At 35.9% G+C, this 27,550-nt stretch overlaps 1 protein-coding gene across 1 annotated transcript in view; it reads left to right on the top strand.

Annotated features, from left to right (window-relative positions):
* The first annotated feature begins 7,517 nt into the window (after window positions 1–7,517).
* Window positions 7,518–27,550, top strand: part of LOC149549810 (phosphoinositide phospholipase C 2-like) — an 88,666-nt gene continuing 68,633 nt past the window's right edge. The window contains exon 1 of the mRNA XM_089793047.1: window positions 7,518–8,085. The gene's annotated coding sequence lies outside the window, so the exon portion shown is untranslated. The remainder of the gene's footprint in view (window positions 8,086–27,550) is intronic.

The raw sequence follows: 27,550 nt of genomic DNA, 5'->3' as shown, positions 1-27,550 counted from the left end.
TATTGCAATTAGAAAATGTTGGAAGTCAGCATTTTTACAATTACAATTGAAAAGATGTTGATTCTAAGAAAGTAAAAAATACAAAATCATATAAAAAACTTTTGGAAAAAATATGGCTCACTAGAGAGAGTTCTCTATGAGAATTTCTATTTTTCTTCTTGCCATTGGGATATATTTGTTATGAAAACTATGGTGGGAGATGAAAAATGTTGATTTTAGGCGAGTTGGAATTTGAATTGTTATTAAAGATAAAATATTGGTCAAAATAAATTTTCTTTTTTCATGTGCTAGCTATATATGTTTTGATTAAGTAAAAATAGGTTTTGAAAGGACCCGAAACCTTGTACAAAAAATCAGAAAGATATAACAATGAAGGATCTTAATACAACTGCAAAACACTACTCGAGAAACTAGAGGGACACACCAAAGTTCCCAACAAGAGGGCTAAAAACCAGCCCAAAAAAAATCCAAAGACCATCAAGATGTAGATTTTGGTCCAGTCTTTTGAGAATGTAAACACATATCAAATGAAGGTTTGGAGGATTTGACATTTTTTCCTTTAACTGATGTCCATGCATCCTCCACATTTTCAGCAGCCAACTGCCAATCCAAAGATAAACTTGAAGAACAGGGCAAACCACAAGATTATCCATAGGGGGGAAGGGGTAGCACCACTACTAACCTCCAAAACCCTCGCAGAAGAAACACGAGCCTCAGTACCCACAACAACATGAGATAAGACAACTGAATCAAAACCAACAACAACGTTCTGGATAGAATTAGCAACACAAGAAGGGACAACATCAACATTCTAAATCAAAGCTGCCTTAGAGACAACATTCATACCATCAATGACAACAACCGAATCATCTGCCAAAGAAAGATCATTTTGAGAAGATCAATCCACCCCATCTTCATCCTTGGGAACTTTTTGAATTGTAAAGTGATGGCCTAAAACCCCCAACCACCAAGAAGGTGATTCCCTCGATCTAACCTTATCAAAGGAGAACCTCGTAGTGAGATGACCAATCTTATGACATTTCTTGCACCTGAAGGGAATACCCTCATAATCAAGAATTTGGGTCCAAGAACCATTTGGAGAAGCCAAAGTAATCTGTTTAGGGAGACCCTTGGAAACATCAATCTCCATAAGAATGTGGGCATACATCGTCTTATACACATTAGTAGACTTTGAATCAACCAACTGGAAATCCCCAATGACATCCCCCATAGCCTCCAAGATTCAATACAACCAAAAGTGAAGGGGAAGATTCGACAATCTTACCCATAAAGGTATCTTATTGAAGGATTTAGTAGTCGAATCAAAACCTTGATACCAAGTTTGTCCATTAGGGGGAACCTCTCCTCCTAAGAGAAACACCGACATAGAATGGATTTCCTATTTGCAACATTTGCAAATTGCACAATAAAAAAAACTAGACCTAGCTATATATGTTGGTGAGAACTAGACCTTTGGTTTTCAATAATTTTTAGTAACTAGATAATCATCTTCAAAAATAATTTTTTTTTAAAAAGTTCTTTATCAAAATGATTATAGAAAATATTTATCCTAAAATTTGTATGTTTCTACATATTTCATTAGATTACTTGATTTTCATATTCTAAACAAAAATGCCACTTTTATGTCATTAAAGTTGAACAATTTTATTTTTGTTACCCTTTTCCTTTTTAAAAGTGTGACAGAGGTTTGTGCTTTTACCCCATGAGATCTTATTGTAATTTACTTTTGGCATGGTCATCTTGTACTTTCAGACCTTAATGTAATTTCCAATAATTGATCTTATTGTAATTTCCAATATATATCTTGTATATACATACAATGTATGCTTTGGAAAAATGTTGGAGTGTTGTGAGTGAGAAATTAAAGATCTATGAGAAAAGTTTCAAAAGAGAAGAGTTCAAATTTTTGAGTTGTTATTTTGTGACCAAGACAAAAAAGTAAAGGTAGAGAGAACATGTTTCTGAGATAGATAGAGTTGTGCAAGACAATTGCATTATCAGAACTTGTCTATATCTATGTTGGAAAGTTAAGTGCACCTTGTTCCTACCTAGGAGAGGAAGTCTCGGGTGCACAAGTTCTTTTGTGTTTCTTTCTACTTTGGCAACGAACCTCTATTCGCAAGTTTGAAGTGGGGAGATTCTCATTGTATTTGGCGTTGTATTGGAAATGAACCTCTAGTTGCAAGTCCAGAGTAGTGAGATCCTACTACCTTTGTAATGAAATCATATATTCACTGATTTATCTCAATAAGCAGGTGCTTGCTATACTTTTTCCCAGTTTGGGTTTTTAACATATAAAAAACTTGATGTTGATGTGTTATTGTTTTAATTCTTTATTTTCTTAATGTGTTATGTGGTGAATATTCAAGATAGTTGAATACTTAAGTGAAGTTTTGGTTGACATTGATTCACCCACTTCTTACTAGTCAATGTGTGTTCAACAATTGGTATCAAAGATATGTTCCTCTTGTAGAAGCTTAACTGCTTGAGACAAATCCTAGACAATGCATTCTTTACACTTTTAGGCTCTGGTATTTGCTAATACAAAATTTCCTTATTGGAAAGACAAGATGGAAATATATTTGGAAACTATACAACATGGTATTTAGGAGATTATTCAAATTGGTTTCAATCCACCTCCCTAAAGATATTTGACCACTAATGAAGAAAAGAAAAAGGACGATAATGTGATAGAAAGAACAATACTATTTAGTAGTTCATGTGACACAACATTTGGGAAGGTGAGAAATATAAAAAGAGCTAAAGAGATATAAGATAAGTTGGTTTTGGTATATGAAGGAGATTCAAAGATAAAATAGGCAAGACTAATGTACCTAAAATAGAAGTATGATTTCTTAAGAAGTGCTAAAGATGAGAGTGTTGAAAGCTAAATGTATAGAGCTATAGAAAGTTGCAAATGAGATGTGGACATATAGAAGACAACTATGTTGTACTTAAGATCTTATTAACCCTACTGAATGGGTTCACACTAGTGGCATGTTTAATAAAGGAATGCAATGATTTGATTTAGCATTCAATTGATCAACTTATTGGTTTAATTTATACATTTGAGATTGCATAAGTTGAGAGCTGGGGTGGGGGGAGTTGTATTTAAAGTTGTTTAAGAAGTTGAAGAGACATGCAAAACAAAAAAAGATGAATAATTTCTTATAAGAAGATTCAAGGAAAGCATTGGTAAATACAATGGTAAGTTACTCTTAAAGTGCTTTAATTGTGGAATAATATGGCATTTCGCAGATGGCTTCAAGTGTAGGGAATATAAGATGATAAATGCAATCAAAAGAAAGGTAACTCTACATAAAAAAAATTGAAGGACAATGTAAAATGAGTTGATGTTCCATGGAGAGAAATTCCTCTACAGTTGAAGACAAAGGTAAAACTATTGAGGAATCTCTATTTCTTGATATTTCACAAAATGAAAGAGGAGACAACATTTCATACTAAAGTTATTGTAGGTGCATCGATCATAGATTCCAAATGTTCATATCATAGATTTGAAAAGTGTGATGGAGGAGTTATTGAACTCATTAGAACTATTTCAATTGATGGTATGCATACAACTGATGATGTTTAGTATGTTGAAGGTTTGAAACATAAATTGTTATGTGTTAATCAAATGTGTTAGAAAGGTTATGAACCTTTGTTCAAAAGTGATGGTTGTGTTCTTAAAAAGAAAAAAAGAGTAGTAAGGGTTGCAAAAGGTTTTGATTGATGAGAATATCTATTATACATATGTGAGAATCCATGTTTTCTAACTCAATCAACTATAAAAACACAAATATAAAGAATTTGTGCACATAATTTAACACAAAAATGTAGTAGTGTGATGATCATTTACTATTTAGTTGATGAATTATAGCTCATGAGACTTTTCTTTATTTGTGATTGTATATATGTTATGGATGACATTCTTAATTGACTCTTGATGTAAATTTTTTTTGATATATAGGTATCATCTAAACATTGATATTTGTGTAATTGTTTTGGAAACCCTTTTGGTGTTGTTGGAACCAAAGGTGTCTATCAAGTGTCTATGTAGAGTGATGCTTAAGGATGGCAATTTTGGAGATTTGGATGTGGTGGTAGCTAATGTCAACAAAGGTGTGAATATTCCAAGTTCAAGTGACTATTTCAATCATCATAGATATGTTAGAAAATTACCAATCCTCACTATGTGGAGCCATGAATTATTTGACTATAGAAAATGTTGAGATATTAGGAAGCGTGAACTTCTTGGAAAAGTATGTAGGTTTGAAAATTATCGGTGACCACCTTTGGTGGGAAAACTATAGAAGAGATGAGAGTCTTGGCAAAGAAGAGGATGTCCCCGACTATTTTGGATTAGTCATTCATTAATAGGTTCCAAATAATGTGGTAGTGATGAGTCCAAGGCCAAGTGGTTGTTGTGTGAAATGATGCTTAGGAGGTAGATACTGAAAGGTAGGATTTTGTTTTTTTGTATTCTGCCAATATTGATGACATGTCAAGACAATTTTCAAGTGATGTAATCATTGTTGTAAAACATATATATATATATATATATATATATATATACTAAGCTATGTATTATAATTGTACATTGTTATATGTATTAAATCTTGTACTATATCAATTATTAGGGCAACTATGCATTGGGAATTCATATTGTTAATGCAAGGTTTGAAGCATTAACATTACAATTTTCAATTCATTGTGAGCATAGTTGTTTGAGCAGCATGGTTTGATATTTAATTTCAATATTAGGGTTTAAAGGTAACTAGAAGAATGATTTGTTCACAAAATTCCATTGAGATGCAAAACTGTCTAAATCATATTAGTAACAATGAATTGGAGACTACAATGTTTTTTATTATGGGAAAAATAGGTTTCACAGGGACCCAAAACCCATTACATGAGAGAGAGTACATAAAACATAATAAATATTGGTAGTAAACTAAAATAGTAAATGTGGAACACTCGAATGATTAGAAATAGAAGGGGTTTCATACGATTATATCACATTTTTCAATGAAAGAGTCATATGAAAATCACAATACTAGCAAGGAAAATCAAACCATAACAACAACAATAAATATTAAAGCCTATTGTGATAACAAAAGAAGAGCATTAACCATGGTATAAAATAGAGTTTTTTATACTACCACAAAAATAAGAGTGAGGCTTGACCAAAAAAGTACACTTCCCTCACAAACTTTATTGTTTTTTATGAACACGTATTGTTGTGTTCACAAATACAAAAGACATTGGCACAAAAACATTTTAGCTACAAAGTACACAACAAATCCGGAATGTAGATCATGCTTGAATTAGAGAGCAAATAGGAAAAAAAATTGCCCAAAAACAACAAATGAAGGCCTTAGTGAGGATTTATCCTCACCTTGGTCTAAAAGTGCGTGAAATAGCCCTGTGTGAGCCTTTGAACTCTCATCCATGGGCCTACTAGTTGAACAAAAGAAGCAAAATTGTGTACTACAAGTGGTAATATGAAATCGAAGCATGCAAATAATCTTGAAACAGGAAAAGCATACCTCCAAACCACAAAGGAATAATGATATGTTGAGAAAATCACCACTATCAAGGTGTGTGACCATTCCATAAAAACATATTTGTGTGCTAACAGTGGGAGCCATGCTTTGGTTTATTTCAAGTGAATAGGTTTTGGTTCACAAATGAATGTGACCTCAAATGATGAAAAGACAAGCACATTCAATGCATTTCTTTTCAAAAATTGGGAGACTTGAGGGAGAAGAATGTTGAAGCAGTTAATGCTACTATGAGGAAGAGTTATGGGTGATGACAACTCAAAATTGTAGTGAGGTTCGTTTGAATGGTGGTCACTATCATTGTTTTACATGCCATTACAGTCAGGTTCATGATATGGGTGAATGCACATCTTGATCAACACACCAAAATACCTAAATTTGCACATGTTGGATGTTGACATGGCACACATGTAACAAATGTTTTATAAAATAATTGTTTTAATCGACAACTAGACATTCCATGTGGCAAATGCAAAATAAAGATTTTAGGTCCATGTGACACTCCATGTGAACCCCAAAGACAAAGTTTGCACATATGAGTATATGAATGAAGATTTTTAATGACATCTACAAGATCATCAGTCAAGGGACCACAAATCACAATCTTATACTAACTCCATATTCCTTTCTATATCCAATTTCCTACTATGAATCTTGACAATAAAACTAACAATCTATTTGATCTTTATCCTCCTCAAATAAACAATGCACATTGCCATCCTTTGGAATGACCTCGTACTAAGTCCAAATGTCTTCATTGTTGTGCACTCATACAAAAAATTTCATTTAGTCTCAATCACACTTCATACAAAGAACTTATAAATCCTCTCTTTACACAGGTGCAGGACAGGGGAGTTATGGGATTGGAAGACTAAGAAAATCCTCTTTGGGTTGTTGGTGATACCAATTATTCTATATGGCAGCGAGGTATGGGGGAGCAGTGTATCAAACCATAAATGATGACAAATTGAAAGAATTTAGAAACACTTCATCACAACTAATCTCAAAATCAAGTCAACAGTTCCATACGAGATTATGTTAGTGGAGGCAGGCAAGTCCCAGTGGAGGCCTCAACAATTGTTAGATTGTTGAGCTATCTTAAAAAAGTGAGTAAAATGGATGCACATCGCTGGCCTAGTAAGGTGGTTGATGGAGAATTGGCTCGTCAGAAGAAGACATGGAAGAAACAAAACAATAAATGATTCAACAAGTGGAAGATTGACTACCAAGAGTGCCCGGAAAACAATTTTGAAATAAAAAAATGGGTGGCAGAAAAAATCAGATTTGCCATGTGAGCAAACCAATTAGGTAGAAAAAAATCCTATTATGTCAAAGAATTTAATCCCACATGCGAACATGATGACAAAGAGTATTTAGGAGCCGAGATCAAAGGGAAGACACAAATCCTAATCCCTCAACTGAGATTTGGTTCACACCATCTGAGATGTGAAACTGGTAGATAGAAGGTCTCTAAGGAAGAGTGGGAGTACATAATTTGTAGATTTTGCAACGAGGGTGTGGTGGAAATAGAGTGACACTATTGAAGAATTGTACAACATACGAGGACATTCACAATGAGCACAAAAAAACTTTAAAAATGAACAACATAAAAGACCTTTTCAAAGGACCAAGACTCCTCAAGGGGGCCATTTTACTTATGCAAATTCACCACAAGAGAGACAGTATGGAGAAATCACATCAGTCTGACTAGGAGTTTTATGTGAATCCCTTAGGCTTATGGCCTTGTGGTTGCCATTAAAAATCTTTCATTCATTCATTCACTCCTCTTTAGACCCTTTTCTCCTTCATGGGGCATCTAAAATGATGTCTACTTATCCTCAGCTGAACCGCTAACGCCCTACACCTTAGTCATCTCATTGATTATAAAAATTATTTAATCTAGAGAAGGTACCGTCACATGAAAGCAGTAAGCCAGATAATAATCTGAAACCTTGATCGTGCGTTATATTATACGCAAATATACAAGAGCGGGGAGTTTTATACCCCAAACAGTGTTCCAACTCTGAAGCTGGGGGAGTTTATACTTCAAACATTGTTATAGCTCCGAAGCTGTTTAAATCTTATTGCAATGCCGTTGACACATGTATTGCCATCTAATCTGTTTTTGAACTCCATGCCTACACTCCGCCTTAGGCCTATTATCAAAACCCATCTGCAAAAACCAATAAATTCCTTGCTGCTTCATATTTCAACACCCTAGAGATCAACAAGACTGCTCCAGCCCCGTCCCATATAAATATCGAACATCCTGTTCCCTTTTCTGCATACGTCCATCTCCCATTCTGCTAAAAGAGATGTTTTTACTGTGACTTCCCAGTAGTAGCATTGGGCGACAGCGAACTCCCACCAGACTCACAAGGCTTCCAGCATGATCCAAGAATGGAAAACTGCACCAACTTAATTTGCAAGGAAATTGCAGCAATGGGTTCGGCTGCTTCAGATTCCATGGCCCCCTTGGAAACCGTGTGTTTTGGTGGAGGTACGCCATCTCTTATCCCTGCATCCTTACTGTCTCGCATAATCGAATGCCTTAGAAAACAATTTGGAATCACATTCCATTCAGAAATATCAATAGAAATAGATCGAGACACTTTTAATGCCCAAACTCTTAGACAATTCATGGATTTAGGCATCACTAGGGTTTCTTTAGGAGTTCAGGCCTTCCAAGAGAGCCTTCTGAGGTCATGTGGGAGGTCTCATGGGCTTAAGGAGGTTTATGAGGCTCTCGAGATTGGTCAAGTAGACTTCAGAACTGGAGCCTGGACCTCATAAGCTCCCTTCCCCATTAGACATTGGAGAACTGGGAGCAGTCTTTGCAACAGGCTATTGATTCAGGGCCTGCCCATATGTCCATATATGATTTACAGGTCGAGTAAGGGACCAAGTTTGGGCTATTCTATAAGCCTGGACAATCCTCATTGCCTAGTGAAAATGATTCCACAAAGTTCTATAGATTCACTTCGAAGTCACTTCAGGAGGCTGGGTATGGGCACTAAGAGATCAGTAATTATGCTAAAGAAGGGTTCCAGTGCAGGCATAATCTGGTTTTACTGGAAGAATTTTCCTTACTATGGTTTTGGGCTTGGAGCTACTAGCTATGTGGGGGGTTTTAAGGCTTTCAAGACCTCTGTTTGTGGACAAGGGATATGTGGGGATAGCTAATGAATCTGCTGTTTTCGAAAGGAGAGATCTGACAATGGATACAGTTATGCTATCTCTGAGGCATACCCAGGGTCTGGACATTAGTACGTTTGGTAAAGTATTTGGCTGGCCTCTTTGCTTGTCTATGTGCAGGGAATTGAAGCCATTTGTGGTTAATGGACACGTGATGGCTTTGAATGACAATAGACAGTTTCTTTGTGCTGAAGTATTTGATTTGTTTTGCTACGATCCCCCTCAGCATAAAATCATACCTTGTGCTGAAGTGTTAGATAGAGATGGGCAAGCTGTTCTGTATGAAATTGAAGAACGCTTAGTTTCGGATGCCAGGAATCAAATTGTATATATTAGGTTGAGTGATCCAGAAGGATTTCTTTTGTCAAATGAACTGATTTCTACTGCTTTTGCTAGTTTATCTGACTGAAAAGCATAACTTCCGAGTTTCAATTACCGGCTTCTGACCGCCTATGTTTTACCTTTTTAGGTGCGCCCTTGGCTGTAAATTATTGGAAGTCTACCTTTCCCAAGGCTAGCTGGTCTAAAATTAAGTTGAATTTTATTGTCACTCATTGGCTTTGATGCTCAAAACTAACTTCTGAGTACAACGGAGTGAAAATTATTGCACATAAGAAGATCAATATGTATATTACAGAGAAGGCAGCTATCTGAATCAAGTTATTGATTTCATAAAAATCTAGAGAGGATGGTTCTTCTGCTTGGTTGAGCTGTTCAAAGAACCTCACTCTGAACAATTTTGGATTATCATACGTTGATTTCTAAATGTGTTTGGATGAAAAAGAAGAAGAAGAGAAAGAAGAAGAAGATAGGATAAGATAAGACAAGATAATGATATTAATTTTCAACAAGAGACCGACAAAGGGTCCAAGGGACTGAAAGATTACAACAGTGATGAAAAAAGAACAACCGAGAAGGAGCACTAAACGGTGTCCGGGAAAAAAGGGCAAAGTAAAGAAAAGAAAGGGAACTGCAACAAGTGAGAGAAGGGCTAGATATTCTTTATGGGTAAAAAGAAATCCAACACCGAAGGGTAAGACCCTGGGCGACCTGGGGTCCAGTCCCGTCTCTGAGTAACACTGGAGATGGGGTGTTGCTGTCTGGTTAATCCAAGACGAGGCCTCACTGATCTGGTATGCCTGGAGATGGGTGTAGCAAGCAGCCACTTCATGCCCTTGGAGGGGGACATGAGTGGGAAAGAAGAAGAGAAAAAAGAGGAAGAAGAAGAAAATTACACAAGCACTTGCACTATTTAGTCAAAACTTAGAGTCTTTCTGACTGCAAGCCATAATTGTTTGAAGAGCTTGACGTTAGAATCTCTGCAAAATGGTAGAGAGAACTTAAATACTTATGGACTATATCAGAGCAAAGAATCGTCAATAAATTACTTTTAGTGTGTTTTCAAGCTCAGCAAAAAGCAAAAATCAAAGTGTAATTATTTTATACCAAGCAAATTTTAAAACCCTACATTATGTTGATGTTTTTTCATGCCGAGCATTTTCATTGTCAGGGAGGTTTGCAACTTCTCAGACTTATTGTGGGTATGCTCATGGTTTTGTACTGCTTAGATTCACTATAGTTTAGAATATCTTGTAACAGTTGTTCAGAAACTAGTTTTATGGATGTTTGAAATGAAAGATTTCTCTCCAAGCAGTCCTGTTAGGGGTATTTGACTTTTCCTTTGTTTTTTCAATGATCTTGTTTAAGAAAAGTTCAAGTCCTTTCTTTGACAACAGTAAAGGTTATTGTGCAAATGGAGGGATTTAGTTTTGCTATGAAATATGTTAAGTTTTTACATGTTCAATTCGATAATACTTTATACTTTCTAATTAAAAAATGTTTTAATATATTGCATGTGCAGTCACAGAAGGCTATATCAATCCAAGGCATATATAAAAAGTTTTTATACCTTTCTTTTCTATTGTATGTATGCGATCTTATTGTTATTCAATTTCTGTCCATACAAATTGGATTATTCAGATTTCTATATAGAACAACATAGAAAAAAAAACGAATGCAGAAACATCCCTAGTTATATGTTTGAAAATAAGTTGGCACTAAGATACTTTCTGAAAATGTTTTGCAATGGACAAAAAGTTTTGCAATTCAAAAGAATTAACTTTTGCTAGGCTTTTCCATGCACTTGGAACTTTGGGATAGAATTTTCAATTGCACTTTGGAATGTTGAGCTAAGCTTTTCCATTTTACTCTAAACTTCGGGCGAAGCTTCCTTTACACAGATACCCATAAGATTGGGTATTTAAGCTTGGACACTATGTTCCTGCACCCATAAGCTTAGGAATTCCAGCTCTAACACTATGGTCCTACTAGGAAACTACCATTCTCATATCCATATGTTCTCAAAAGCATAGTTTAAAAATTCGGTGAGATATCGCCACTCTTGCGATATTTCGCCAAGCAAAAACCTAGGCGATTAAATCGTGCCAAAAACCGGCAGCGAAATATGGCAAAAAATCGCAGCGGATATTTAAGAATATATCGCCGTGAATACAAAAACTCACTCAAAGATATTGTTGAAAAGACATTCCGACTCTCATTCGTCTTCATCGCGACCTAAACGACTCCCATTTGTCTGCACTCTGCATTCGAAACCTGCATTTGACTTAGCATGGCATTGCTTTGCTTGCCTCCGGGGGTCGAACAGATCTCGTCGCTTCGGTGAATCACTTGAGCGGCTGAGCCCCTTGCATTCGATGACTGGTCACTGAACAACATTGTCTGGAGTCTCGCGTGGCTATTCGATGGTAGTAAATTTATTTTGTAAAAGTAAAAGTAAAATATTATGTTTTGATAAATAATTAAAAATTAAAGATATATTTTAATTGTTAAATTTCTTGTAATATTATATTATTATTTATATATATGATTTAACAATTACTATTTCAATTTTACTATAATACTATTCATTAATTTAGTAATTTTCTGTAATTCAAATTTACTATTTTAAATTTACTATAATATTTAATTAATACTGTTGTTTTTTTTTTTTAAAACTTATAATCTTAGTTGCCGGATTCGTCCCCTGCTGCCCGGATTCGGGTTTGGGTCCGGAATCGTCCCTGGGTTCGGTTCGGGTCCGGGCAAGGTCCTTAGTTTTGACTGTGGATTTGTTCAGGTCTTTGCTAAAGCGAACCCAGATGAACCCACAGCGAACCCAATGCTAAAACAACATTAAAGAGTGTGTTTTTTAAATTGTTTTCTTATGCAACTCTCAAAGGAACTTAATAAAAAACATTTCACTCATCTAATCCCTTATGTCAAGGAGGAGGACGATGATATAGCAGCATATGGGACTAGTGGAACCAGTTTGGGTTCCAATGATGAAGATCTAGAGATAGTTGCAGTTGGGGATGAAGCCATTGATCCCTCATTTTGTGATGATCCATTTGACCCTTGAAGGGCATTTGATACTATGATTATTGATAAACTACTAAAAACTTGTCATCTATCATCATATTTCAATCTTTATTACTTGATGAACTAGTCTTTCTTTTGCAATTTAGTAATTCAATGTATTATTTGATGAACTAGTGTATGTTTTGCAATTTAGTAATTCAATGTATAATTTTCTTTACAATCATGAAGATAGATTAATGAGCGAGTATTTAATGCTTTTAGATTCAGGTAAAAACAGGTTTTGAAGGGACCCGAAACCTTTTGGCATTTGGCATTGATCAATGATCAAGCAACAATTGTTCATATTGTGAAATGACTTTTTTTTGCAACTATGCATGTTTCTCTTGTGTGTGTGTGTTTATATATATATATATATATATATATATATATATATATATATATGCATGTTTCTCTTGTGTGTGTGTGTGTTTATATCTATATATATATATATATATATATATATACTCACGAACCCACCCACGAACCCAAATGGGGAAATAAAAAATTGCTCGAATCCACGAACCGAACCCCGAACCCGAACCCGTCCCCAAACCCGAATCGGCAACTTAGCTTATAATCAATATATTTAATATTTATTAAATATTTTAATAGATTTTAGTAGATTTATAATATATATTAATAGATTTAATTGATTTTAATTTTTTGAGATTTATGATTCTATCGCTAACTAAGTTTTAGTTGAAATGAATTATGGTTTAACGCAACTTGGATATCTCAAATTATTAAATGTTCTACAAATTTGGTGTATATGTATTTATTTTTAAGAATATTCTAGAAATTGTATATTTTCAAATGTACAATAAAAGAGCCGATTTATTGCCAATTTTTTTGCCGAGTTTTTGCCGATTCCGAGATTTTCAAAAAATTTGGGCTGGCTGAGATATTGCTGATATCGAGTTTTTAAACTATGCTCAAAAGTACAGTATATAGAAATCTCTTTCAAACTCTTTCTTCGTCCGTTGACCGGTGCCCTTGTACCTTTGCAAGTAGTGGGTGGTGCTTTGACCTTTTGACCTCCTCCATTGAGTTTCTTCCTGTTGCTTTGCTGTCCTTAGGATCTCAAAGAGTTTCAGGGTTTTATTTGTCAACGCCTCATCCTGAGCTACTTTGTTAATTTTAAAAGACAAGTTGGGAACACAAATAAAGACACAGGAGTTCACCAATTTGGCTACATCCAGCAGAGAGCAGAGCGAATCTTTTTTCCAGTCATTGCAGCTTACAGCTTACATACATAGGGCATTGGCCTCACCTATATATAATACTCTTCAAATAGAAGACAAAGAGACAAAGCTGAGATGATGAAGTGAAGAGTCAGGGAAGAAGAAATGAAAAGTTGGACTTCACATTCAACAATCTCCCACTTGCAGTTCAACTTATCCTGCAACCTCTAATCTGAACAACCTCCCACTTAAACTCTGCTTTCCCTTACCAATCCCATGGTAATAAATTGCCAATAGACAATCTCCATAGCTGGAATAGCAACCACAGCTAGTTGCTAATCACATCGAACCAACCATACAACAACAACAACTCACCATGTAAAAAACACACTTTCAATAAAACACGCCAAAAAACCATTGATCTACAAGAAACTAGAAGACCGTTATAGAGAAATCTAAATTGCATGAGCAATGTCAACTAAAAGTTTGACTCAATCTACCAATCAATATATAGAAGGCATGGCATTAACTTGAGATGATTTGCAAACTGTAACCAACCTATTCCAAAATCTCACATGACATCTTCCAAGTCCTCATGAAAAGACCACATATTGTTAAAAAATAATGAAGTACAACAACAATAGATGACCTAAAAAAAACTCTTGGAAGGAACACCCATGCAAACCATAACTCACCAATAGCTCAGCTGTGACAAGTATAACCTCCGTTATCTCCCCATATGAGAGCATTTACAGCGCCCGACCACCATGGATAAAAGCTCCTGTAAACAAGAAGATCAAACTCAAAACATTCAAACTAGGAACAATATCAACCATCTCCTAAAACCCAAATGCACAAGGAGACAAATCTTCTGAGTACCAAGAGTGGGGAGTGGGAATGCTTCTCCAGGATACACCAACTCACAATGACTCTTCTCCAAGAACAATCTCCTCTAGGTCCATAATGAACTCACGTTCATCCATAGGTATGGATTCCTCAGTCTTCATGCTGAAACCTCCAAAGAAAAATCATTTCAATAAATGTTATCTAAATCAAGAGAACTGTAGCCTTACCCAAGCTCTTAGTTTTTAAGAGCACCTCCATGGTAAGTCCGCCAAGGTACCTGATACCAAGAGCACTAACTAGACCAATTGTCAAAACTCCCACTGAAAGCATAAACTGGGAAAACAACATGACAACTTGATCTCCACAAATCAAAACCTCATGCTCCAAAGCAAAGTTGCCGGTTCGGATTTTGGTTCAGATGCAGGTTCGACATTTGGGTTTGAAACTCGATCAAATTTTTTTTTTGGGCTGGGTTTGGGTTCGTTTTGGGTTCGTCTGTACAATTATATATATATATACGCTGCAGCAAATAAGTTCATACAACTATGCTAATATTAAAGCAATTTAGCAATATATCATTTTGTAGTCATAATATCAAGCAAATCAAGTAATTCAGTAAGATAATGGCCAGAAATGCCAAGAAAAGACAAAAATAGAATAAGGTATGGTATATCAGTTGGATGAATGCAAGAATTTTAAATCAAATAATGTCATTTAATTTGGAATTTTTTACTGCAAAAGTCTGTTGGCAGATTTTGCTCTATGGATAAACTTGAAATGTCTCTGAAACCTTGTAATTGGTCCTAGAATATTTAGGATTGTAATTGGTCCTAGAATATTTAGGAGCCTTAGCTTTTCAAGTAATGCTTCATGGAATTAGAGCTTAGGTCATTCTAGATTTAGGAAGAGACACATCGTAGGCTGCTGGAGATCGTACTCATTTTAAACTTTTAGGTTTACCTGATTTGCTTGATATCACCTGTTTTAGGTATTTCGCTGTATTAAAGGCCAAAACGGGGTCATTTTAGGTTTGTTGCTGCTCAAAAAATGCTTTACTCCAACATTGAGAAGTTAACAAAAAATCTTGTTTGCTAAATTCACTATAAATTCATTGAAATTTTACTTGGAGTTTACTGATGTTCAACACATTCGCTACAAATAAGCCCAAAATCAACCAGGGTTCAAAATATCAAATCCACAGAGAATTTTGCAGGCAACAGATGAATTTGATAAGACTTTGAACTGACTACGATTTTCAAGGAATCAAATGCTGAATTTGAGGATTTTGGAGCGAATACGGCAACTTAGCTCCAAAGAGTGAAAACCTGTCATGAGAACCTATATCATGCCAACGGTCTAATCTACAATCAAGAGCCCACCATGACACAATAACAAATGTCTTTATATCACATGAAGGTAGCCAGCTCATGACAGCAAAGAAAAAAGTCTCTGATACCCAAAATCTCCCACCTAAGTGTGATACCCAGCTGTACATGATATCATGATCAATCATCACAGTAAACAGTTGTAAGTTATAACTGAAGCTGCAATTTTTTCATAGCCTGCAAATCAACTTTCTCCACTTCTAGTGTACAGGTATCACAATGGAACTATAATTTTATTTATTTATTTTTCTTTCGAAGTCATTCTTTTTGGCCATCTCAGGTTGCCCTCAATAGAAAACATTTTCTTGACTCTGAAAGGCTTCTGTTGTACCTCCAACCTGAGACACTTTTGCTGTAAATTTTCCACTCTAGAATTTATAAATATACATGCTCAAGCCCAATTCCAGCAAGGTGGGAATCTCACTGGGTTCTATTATCTTTTCCAACGTTACAACCCTTAAAATATTCTACCTTTATTTTAACAATCTAAGGGCCCTGTACCTTCCAGCCTCTCAGACACTCCCTATGACAAAACCTCCCAACATTACGGCCTCCAAGACTCATCTTCTAAGACCTGTGACAGAGAATCTGAGGCTGAGATACAGATAATAAATTTGAGGTATTTTCGTTCTTGTATAAATGCAATATTAACTTGTTCTCGATAGTCTGAAAAGGAAGGAAACTGCAAATGCCACATCATTCCAGAAGACAGAAATAGTGCCACTGGTTCTGCCTTCTTCTGCACTAATATTTTTCTTTTTACATTTCGAGCATCCCAACAAAGGCTTCTTGCTTGAAAACAACATGTTCTCTGGGTGTTGTTTGTCTTCATGGTCGGTGATGGAACAAAGGGAAGAATCATTCATCATCACAAACAAGTAACAACCATCAAATGGGGTTAAAGCATTGAATATGTGATGGACTTGCACAGCTGTTACAGAGAAGGAATCACAATTGGCCAAAACCACTTTACTGACCAGGCAAACTCTGTAGAAGGGCAAGTAAAGTAAATTGTTTCTGGGGATGACACACTGGCACAAACCTCAATTCGTTTAAAAGCTACAAGGGTAGTTATCACATCATCACCTTCCTCCATCCATAATTTTTTCCAGTTGCTTACAATTCTATGTCTCTGTAATCTTCTGTTGTTCATCGTATTATGCATGCTGGCAGACCCAAATGGCAATGAACTCGGACATCAGTTTCATATTCAGTTAAACATTACCCTCCAGTTTTCGTCTCCTTTGTAGCCTTCTTTTTAACGGGTTTCATCTTGCCTTGGCACCATCATCCTCTGCTCTGCTCTCTCAGATCTTACACACTCTGATACCAAGTGTTAATTTTAAAAGAAAAATTGGGAACACAACTAAAGACATGGGGGTTCACCAATTGGGCTACATCCAGCAGAGAGCAGAGCAAGACTTATTCATTCATTGCAGATTACAACTTACATACATAGGGTATTGGCCTCACATATATATAATAGTTTTTAATAGAAGAGGAAGAGACAAAGCTGAGAAGATGAAGAGTCAAGGAAGAAGAAATGAAGAGTTGGACTTCACATGCAACATAACTCTTTGGCCAAAGTCCTCAAAAACCTCTGCTTTGCCATTTGAAGAACTTCCAATACTTTCTCCAAGTGCCATTCATGTTTTTTATTTCAAGCATAAGCAATAGTCATGCAAGTTAATGATGGGAGATCATGAAATATGCAAGTTTGTTAGTTCCAAAATTGAGGTATTGTTTGTCACTTATTATTTTCTTTTTCAAATTTTATATGGAATATGGTTAAGAGTTTATGTGAATTTATCACCAAACCGTACCATGTTTTTAAATTCTAGATTGATTATTTTTGCAAGTAGGTAAATTTGCTTTTTTTAACAATTGTGACCTTTAGCCTAAGATACCAATGCTTGGCAGTTTCGCCAGGGTGCAGGTGTGGATGCATGGGGATGTGTGGATGCTTTTGGAAGCGTCATGGAGGTGGGCAAGAAGCGTGGCTTCTGCCTATGGGTGCTTGCGGGATGCTTGGGAAAGCATCCATCAAGCATTTGGGTGAATCCACAAAGCATCCAAACTTTTTAGGCACCAAGTCACTTAAGTGACACAATAAAACATGTGTTAAAATGGTTTTTTAAATTATATTTTGTCTCCTTTTTGCCCCAAAACCCTAAAATGGCCCTAATATAGGCCATTCATTGCTCATGCCTCTCATTTTGTTTGCCGCTGGGCTCTCTTCTCATTTCGTCTCCATTTTGTCATTTTGCATATGTTAATTGCTATGGAATGGTTTATTTTTCATTTTGTATATTTCTTGCATTTCTTTGCATACATAAATTATATTATTATAGTACACACACACGCACGCACACACAAACACACATATGGACACACACAAACGCATCCAAAAGCACGGCCCCCCCCCCCCCCAAAAAAAAAAAAAAAAAAAAACCGCCCATCAGCACCCTGCATCCGCATCACGATCAGAACCAACATTGGTAACTTAGCCTTTAGCAATAAGGTTTACTCACCATTTACTCACCATCAAGAGTACTCTTCTGCAAGGAGGCTCTCAATGCATAGAAAAAACCCTTTACTTGTGTTCAAGTTTGGATGGACATTGTGAGCCATGATCGTGTTTTTCTTCTATTATGTTCTTGTTGGATCCTTTTTGGCTCCATTATTCTCCATTTTCTGGGTTCATTTTTTGAAGTCCTGTGAAATGAAATTTGAAGCGCATGAATCCATTGCTATATGGGGCTTATAGGGAATATGTAAGTCTCTTCTTTCATTAATAGAAACAATTCGCTTTTTTATGAGCTGAAAAAGACATAAAGATGGCATAATGTCCTTAGAAGATGTGTGGGCTAACACTGAAATACCCTAGCTCAATAATTGGTCCAAATTTGAATAAATAATCAAAATTATGCAAACATATAGCATGGGAAATATGTGGGCAAAAGAACTTAAATGGACAGCTTGTTGCATATTTTACCTTCATGTTAGCTTGTTTTCCATCATCTACCATTAAACTTAGGGGGTGTATCATCTTAAGAAGTCACTGAGCATAGGTATTGACCAAGATACCAAAGTATTGTCTTGATCCGTGGGTTTGTTAATATTTCTCTTTACCCTAAATTGTACTGGATTGGCCATCTTTTTATTTTGCATGATTGCTACCAGCACCACTACTTGAAGTTTTTTCTCAGTTAGACCCTCTAGGTGGTCGACTTTTTGCCCTGCAACCAGTCATTGTGCAGTAAAATCATTCAAGTTTGTTTAAGGGCCAAGGATGTAGTTGATTTCCATCTTTAGTTGATTAATACTTGAGCGAAGGATAATAAGTTGGAATACAAAGTCTTTGAGGCTCCTTTTCCCGCCTCTTAACATTTCTATATGACTTGATTATAACTTATGTAGACCTCTATAGAAAAAGTTTAAAAAGTTCTTTAGGTAAATATTCAAAGTACACATCATTACACCAGTAAATATCCTTTTCATTGATCCTATTGAAACTAGAAACTACATACCTCTATATCTAGGAAAGTGAACCTGCAACCATACGAAGAGATAAATGTTTTTTGGTCCCTAGAGAATGTACAGGGGACATGTAAACTATATTCTTCAAAAATAGATCCACGAAGAAGTATGTGCAACATATATGCTTATGATCTATCAAAGCAAAACCTTTTAGGTTGAAGAGAAGATGTATCTAAAGCAAAATTACTAGTTCAAAAAGATTCAAGTTTCAACTGTGTTTGTCATATTATCTTAGGATAGCTAAGAATAACATCCAATAAATTGAGGATTTTATTCAAGAATAGCCAAGATTAATACATAAGGGCTTTCAAAGATGTCTTAAAAAAAAAAAGATCCTATGTTCCTTGGTGTTTTGGGGATGGGGTTGGCAGGTGGGGTAGGGGATGCATTCTAGTTCACTATTTTATTTAAGGATAGCCAAGAATAGCAGTTTAGGAAAAGACAATTTTATCTAAGAATAGGCAAGAACAAAAGCTGAGGGCTTTTGAAAATGTCTCAGAAAAGAATGATCCTATGTTCCATGGTGTTTTGCGGATGGGGTTGGTAGGTCAGCAACGGGAGGGTGGTATATACAAATATACACATGTATGTATACACACACAGGGATACTCAAAATTGGACAAGTTCAACTATCCATGACATTGAAATTGTACAATGACAACAAGAAATAAAAAATCAACACAATAATCAAAGAAACTAAGTTTTTCTTCTTTTTTTAAAAGTGAAAATGGAAATAAAAATTAAAAAAACATGAAATTGAAAATCATATTCTCTGGAATACAGATAAATATGCAATTGCTAATCTCAAAATTTTGTTTAGCAAAGATCATGAACATAATTTATCTACCAAATTGTGGTTGGCAAACACAACAAATGTTTATGTTCGAAGTTGTTGGTTCAGATTTGGGCTCATCTATACAAGAATATATATATAGACTCAGACTCACCTCTGACTCGAAAAGTCAAAATCGGACTTGGACTTTGCGACCGGACGCAGTAAGGACTCAAAAAATTGAAAAACCCATGAAATTCAAAGATTTTAAAGGATTTTACGATTTTTTCATGCATCTTTTAGTCAATTAACATCAAATACACAATAATTGAGATAAATAGAAGCTACTTAATACACACACAATTTTGCATAGATCGCATAAGTATAAAAGTGAATTTTCGAAGGAAAAAAACTGAATAACACAATATAAAGTGATAAACATAGTGCCACTGCAGTGGCCAATTTCTACAATATTCACGGATTATGAGATCCATGGGATCAAAAGTTTAAAACATATATCACTATAACAACTAGAGTGTCGAACAATAGAAGACTAAGGCTCATAGTAGCCTATGTCCTCCTACGAGTATGCCTAAGATAAGGCATGGAAGACTGTAGAGCCATCCTCTCTCCCCGTGTCTGAGGCTGAACCTCATCCTCACCCACATAATCCTCATCATCAGACTTGGATCCATCACTCCTAGCCCCAGGGTCTTGCACTTTGTCTCCTCGTGCTCTAGCCTCCTCAACTGCCATCACTATTGCCTTAGCATCCTGATCCACTTGATCAACCCACTCGACGTCTTCATCACTGAAGATAGGATCAACAATCTCTGTGTTCCACTCTGCATGTGGATCAACATTCTCTAATACAGTCGGTGATGTATCAGTGCCCGAGATCTGTCTATGGCGAAGGCGAAGGTCAAGTACTGAACAAATACAAGACCATTCAATTTTTTCATTGCCAACCTATTGCGCTTCTTCGAGTGTATATTCTCAAATAGGCTCCAATTACATTTGCATCCTAATGCACTAGATGGCTGATTCAAGATGTGAATCGCAATCCTCTGTAAATTTGGCACCTTAGTGCCAAACATCTCCCACTATGCATCTAATACAAGACAATTTTAAATCAATTCAATAACTTTGACTTTATCAAATTAAAATGGTAATAGAATTAGAAATTAGGATGTAGAATCAAAGATTTTTACCAGGCATCAATTCTGTCCTATTGTTCTTGCACAACTCTCGTGCAAATAAGTCCCCTTGAGCATTCTTAAATAACTCAATCTCATGGACTACAATTGTTCCAACTCTTGAATCAGGTGACATTTTTTCTACAACATCATAGAGGCCACTCCACACCTCATCATCAACTTTGAAATGTGGGTTGAATTGGTATGCTGGATTAAGAAAGTAGGCCGCTACATGTATAGGCCTATGAAGTAGATTGTGCCAATGTCTATTAATGACATCCCATATAGGCCCATATCTATCTCAATGCCTTGCAAAAAAGAGCGAATGACCTCCTTCATCCTATCCATGCTCTTATAAATGTAGCCCATTGAGGGCTTCTCTCCATCAACAGGTTGTAGGAGAACAACAAGCGACTTTACGAACTGCAATCATTATGAAAGTTGGAAGAGAAACAATCAGCTTTAAATTTTCTTTAAAAATTGAACAATAATTTATAACATAATTTCATAAACAAAAAAAGTTGAAATGAGGACAAAAAAAAAAAATTACTGTCACAATATCAGCGATCGGTGTCCAAAAGGAAGCCTCATAAAAAATGCAATCAGATGCATCAGTCCCTGCAATGGTCTTTGCATATGATGATGCAATCCATTCCTCACTAACAAACATGCATCTCAAACCTCCCTTTGAAGCAAGCAAAGATTTCAATGTGAGAAAATTGGTTGCAAATCTAGTGACCCCTGGATGAGACAACTCCTTTTGGTCATTGTATTTCCTCATGAGGTTGAGGACCCATATATGATTATATATGAATTTGCATACACTCCTTCCTTGCTCTATAATTGTTTTTATTCAAAGGAGTTTACTACGATCGTCTAACATGAGGTCAATGCAGTGAGCAACAGAAAGGGTCCAAAATATGTGAGGTTGTCTCTCCATAAGAAGCTTTCCTATAGCAACATAATTTTCAGCATTATCTGTAACTATCTGCATCACATTCTCCTCGCCCACGTCCTTTATCACTTCATCCATTACCTCACAAAGATATTTAACATTCTTTGTTTTTCCTAAGGCATTAATTGATTTCAAAAAAATCGTGGCACTTGAAGAAAAAGAAACAAATTAGTATAATGATCAATGAAGAATCATAATTTATAAACTTAATCACTTAAGTACAAATTCTACTTCTAAATTTTTAATGTCTAAGTTCAATTACTTGATGAGGAGACAAGAAAGTTGAGGAGTGTTCTACTCCTATCAGTTCAACTGTCAGTCATGATGGTGCAACCCTTCGTCTTCCACACTTCACATTGCTCCTTGATTGCACCTTCTACATAAGCCACTTTTTGGGTCAAAATAGGGCCTCTTAGCTCGTTAACACTAGGGGCTTTGTACCCCAGACCACAAACAGTAACCATTGATTGCAATTTTCCAATAAGGGGACCTAAAACAAATAAAATAAAATTTAAAGTTAAACAAATTAGTATATTATATTATTACTATTAAATTTGAAAACAATTAAAATAAACAAAATAAGCGTATTATTGTCTCTTGAAAGTTGAAACTTGAAAGCAAGAGAAATAAGACATAAATTTAAATTTAAATAAATAAGTACCTTGTTGCATTGAATGAAATGTTGTTGTAGATGAAGAAGTCTCCAAGTGTCAATTTTGCATAATCATGCTTCTCCTTGTTCCAACCCATGCTCTCAAACGATAGTTGTGCACCTGAAACTGTGCATGGAACAAACATGGAATGAAATAGTATGTGTAGGTGGAGTAGGGGATAATGGAGAGTGAAAACTAGAAGATCTCTGTTGGGCTAGTTGTGCCATTTCTTCTTATTGCTTCGTTTTCAATTCTTTTTTTTCCATTTTATCCTCTAGAAAAGTTTGCATGTCTTGCATAACAGCCTGGGGTACATCTTTGCATTTTTTAACATCACGCCTAAGTATATGTGCTAGGTGATACTTCAATCTATTTATGCCTCCTCCGTTATATATTACACCACAATGCCAAAATGTAACAACTCCCTTTTTGTGGCTTGGGATGGCATGTTTCAAATCCCTATCCCTTGCTATTGCAGCTATCCCTGCATTAGGGTTAAATGTAGGCCTAATTCCACTTCCACAAGGCTCACCCTAAGGCATAATGTCAATTTGTTTTCTACTGCAATATGAATATATTATAAATAGAAAAAAGTTAGCATCAAATCAGATTTTTAAACTTTAGGGTCTTCTTACTTATCAAGTTTGTCATCAAAATAAATTAGAATAAATCTAGATTCTAAATAGTAGATACTAGAAGTAGAGACTAAAACAAATGTAAACAAAATAGAAAGTTAAAAATATGAATGTAAAACATATTATAAAACAACACAAAGAAATGCAACTTGTTACTTACCTCTTCAAATTTGCATAAACAATGGAAATGCAAGTTTGTACTTGTAGAAGCCTCCTCCAAATGCTTCCTTAAGCTCCTCTCAATGCTTAAGTGCAAGCTACAAAGTTATACAAACCATCAACAATCGATATGGGAGAGCCAATCAGTTTGCTGATTTCTCTCTCAAAACCCCAATACTCTTCTCTAACTCTTTCCTCTTTATCACAAGTATAAGCAAATGGTGGAATGACCTTTTTAGGTCAAATAGAAGTTATAAAAACCAAAAAATTGCAACTTAAGTCTTTGTTTTTATTTTTTTTGCACTTTATTGCCTTAGCCGCTAGCGAGAGTCCTAGGCTCGGGACTCTACAAGTCTGGAGAGGCCGAGTCCGAGTCTAGAGGCCATTTGCCTCGGAAAGGCTGCCTTAGCCTTAGACTCACAAAGTCCCGGAAGATATATATATATATATATATATATATATATATATATATATATATATATATATATATATATATATATATATAAGTTAATACACCACTATGCTAATTACACCACACACACACACACACACACACACACAAATATATAAGTTCATACACCACTATGTTAATTACACCACCATATCAATGTTTTAGTTTGAAAACAATAATGTCAAGATTAATAATCAGCCATCATGATCGAATATCATGAAAAACCATGAAGCGAATCATCATCATTCTATTGTTGCAAATTAGAATCACAAAAACTAATGCTATAGGCTCGTTTAAGCTTTAAGGCCAATGTTGTGATTGTGCCATATTGTAAGCTTCACACATTAATTGTCATACTTAAATGTTTCAAAGAAAGCAACTTTCGGTCAAACTAGATGAAGCCAATAAAGATTTAACCGAAGTAAAAGTTTAATTCACAGTTATCTATACATGTTAGCCTATATACTCAACATGCATTCCATAATAGATGTGTGACACTTATATACATCCTGATTCTTCTCGAGTAACATTTAGTTCAATTTAAATGTGATTAGTAATTTGAGCCAATCATATGCTTGAGTCTGATTTTGAGTCTAGTTTGGCTTTAAAAACTTTTTTAAAAAGTAAACAAAAAGGTGCATTTTCACCAAATTCTTTGAAATTCTGTCCAGGTTCCTATGCTGGAATCCAAAGTCACTCAAAAGTCATATGAATTTTGCCAAGGTTCCTTTGAGAGAATTCCCAACAAAATTCGTTCTTTGTGGCAAACTTTTGACATAATCTGTCAAGGATTAGACTTTTGAGAGATTTGAACTAGGAATTCCTAGGTCCAGGAGAGAATTTGGTAACTTAGTTTATGTTTTATGTCACCAAGCATTCAGGGTTGGACAAGGAGCATGGAAGAGCGTGGGGATTATGTTGCCCCTTTTTAAATTATGTTTTAACTAAATTATTCTCTTGTTTTGTCATGCCATTTTTGGGATATTCTACAATTCTGTTTTTTTTTGGGGACGACCAGTGGATGTCCCTTGCAGTCTTGCCATTGTGGAAGGCCACTAGGGTCAAGGCAGTGGTTTTAGGGCTGGAAGCATGTACTGTGAAATACATGAGCGAAAGTTTACTAACCCAGAAATTCAAATTTTATTAGTATTAAAAAACATTATGTAGATTTTGCAAAAAATATTTATAGTCGAGCTTTTGGAGGAAAAGAATAAGTTCATTTACTTTGTGACAACACATGTCTAGTGTTGATTTGAGACAAAGACACCAGACAATTTGAAAGACTCTATGTTACCAAAAAATAGTGACACATCTATCACACCATTTCAAAGGAAAACATTTCTTGATGCAACATCTGTTGAGTATTGGAGAGATTGTTGATGATAAGGGAGATTCTTCAGTTGGAATTATTGTTATGTGTGGTGTTGACATGCAGGTTTTGTTATTGATGTCAACATATGTTCATGAGTTATAGAGAGGATTTAGACAAACCTGGATTTTGTGTGTTATAGGTTATTGATCAGAACGATACGAACAATGTATGTCATTCTTGAGTATGTGAGCTTGGACATGTGTTGTAGGAAGAGTGTGACCTTATGTCTACGGTTGCATCTCTTAATGCAATGATTTCGATAAGTTATAGTTGTTTTTGTGAAGACCGTTTATCGACTAGTGACAGGGAAATATGCTAGAGGTAGTTTTTGTATTTTGGGTATAACTTGTTGGTAACTTGGACTTAATAGTCTGTGAGCATAAAGCATGGTAGAAGACTTGTTCTAGTGCATGCTTTGGGATTTGTAGTTCATTTGGTTCATGTTGTGACAAGTACTAGTGTGTGATGTATGGATTATTGCTTTTGGGAGCTGACTCGATGGTGTAGTATTATTTAGATGAACGAGCGTTGATTGTGGATCATAGCGCATGTTTTGATAATCGTAACTGTGGTATAACTGTAAAAGGTGTCATGTGTGCCTTAGCATGGGTCTATTTGATTATTTCTGCATTGGGGAAGTCTTAATAGGCTGACCTAATTGCTTTTTGGTAACTTGTAGAAAGGAAAGTAATTTCCTTTGTTGTAATGTATGGACTGAGATTGTTTGTGCGAGCTTTGTTGTTGGATTTCAGAGTAGAGCTGAAGGACTGTTTGATGCTTTGGTAGAGGTATGAGTGAAATTTGTTATCATTCCTATGTGCACTTCATTGGAATTATTAAGACAAGTATGTTGTCATCGGTCATTTCATTATCTAAATTTGTAAATCTTTGAAAGTGGATTTAACCTTCTCATTTCAAATAGTGAGTCTTCTTGAAGGTGGGTTTAGCCTTCTCTCTACGAGATGTTTGCTCTGGTAATGAGCATTTTGTTCTCATCAACTCCTAATAGTTTGGAAACCTTTTAATAGGGTTTCAGTCTTTGAATAGGGACATATGTAGTGAATGCATTGTATCAACTCCTAATAGGGTGATGCAGGAGCATCTTGGGTTTACTCGGTGACTACTTTGGAGTTCATGGGAGGAAGCTCAGTAGTTTCTTTGGAGGGTGCTTGGACTCAGTCGAAGAAGGATTGGTGCTTGACATGGTCTATGGAGCTCGACATGGTCTTGGAGTTTAACATGGTCTGTTGCCCTCGACATGTATTGGGAATTTGACGATGCTTGGGAATTTGCTGTCACTTGGCAATGTGTGACTGGAGTTCTTGGTGTATTTAATGCATATAGCATGTGATCGTGTTGTGGATCGATCTAGAAGTTTGTGCGGACCTATTTGTGGCCTTGGTTATCTCTCCTATGTGCATTTAAATCTGTATTGTAAACTTGGGGCTTGTCCTAAGTATTCTATGTGGTTATCGCTTGTTAATTGCAAGTTAACGTAAGGGTTAATGTTTTGTATTTAATGTTTGTTGTAAGTCAACTTGTGGCTTAGTTGGGTATAATTAGGGGGTCTTGTGGAGTCTTTTAGGAATTCATTCGTGGAGTGATTCATTCATTTAAGAGGAGTGAGTCTAGAGAGTAGCTGAAGGGTGAGTTTTCCTGAGTCTGTAGAGAGACTGCCGAATGTGAGGCAATTTACAATAGGATTGTGGTGGAGTTGCGAGTTTGGAGAAGAGCTAGTGGTTGCGATTTAGAAACAAGGAGATTGCTTGGTGGCTTGCGAGCACAAGTTGAGATCTTATAGGTTTCTACCAGATTGTTGTTGTGTTATAGATCTGGCCTAGCTAGGGTTTGGATTGGATCTTAAGGGATCTTGTAGAACTGTTATTGTAATTGTTGTTGTATTTGGCCGTAACCAGGAAGCCCTTACAATCAGGCATATTGCATGTAAACAATTATTTTATATGAATAAAAAGTTGTGTTTTGGTACCAAATCTTGCATTTGTGTTGCATTGTTATTGTGTTTCCTCTGTGTGGTTATTGGTGGGGGCTAGGACATCTCCTTTGGGGATTCTCCTGCCTTGCATTGCCTCAGGCGGTATCAGAGCGAAGGTTGTTCCTGAGTGTGTAGACAAATCGCCGAAGTTGAGGTAGTTTGCACCAGGACTTGGGTTGGAGAAGTAGATCTGAGAAGATCTTGATCTGGTGGTG

Source organism: Cupressus sempervirens, chromosome 7 (genome assembly GCF_028749045.1).
Source record: "Cupressus sempervirens isolate cs-2001-9-10 chromosome 7, ASM2874904v1, whole genome shotgun sequence".
Taxonomy (NCBI): Eukaryota; Viridiplantae; Streptophyta; class Pinopsida; order Cupressales; family Cupressaceae; genus Cupressus; species Cupressus sempervirens.
The sequence above is the reverse complement of the archived record's forward strand: the minus strand, read 5'-3'. Positions and strand labels throughout refer to the sequence as shown.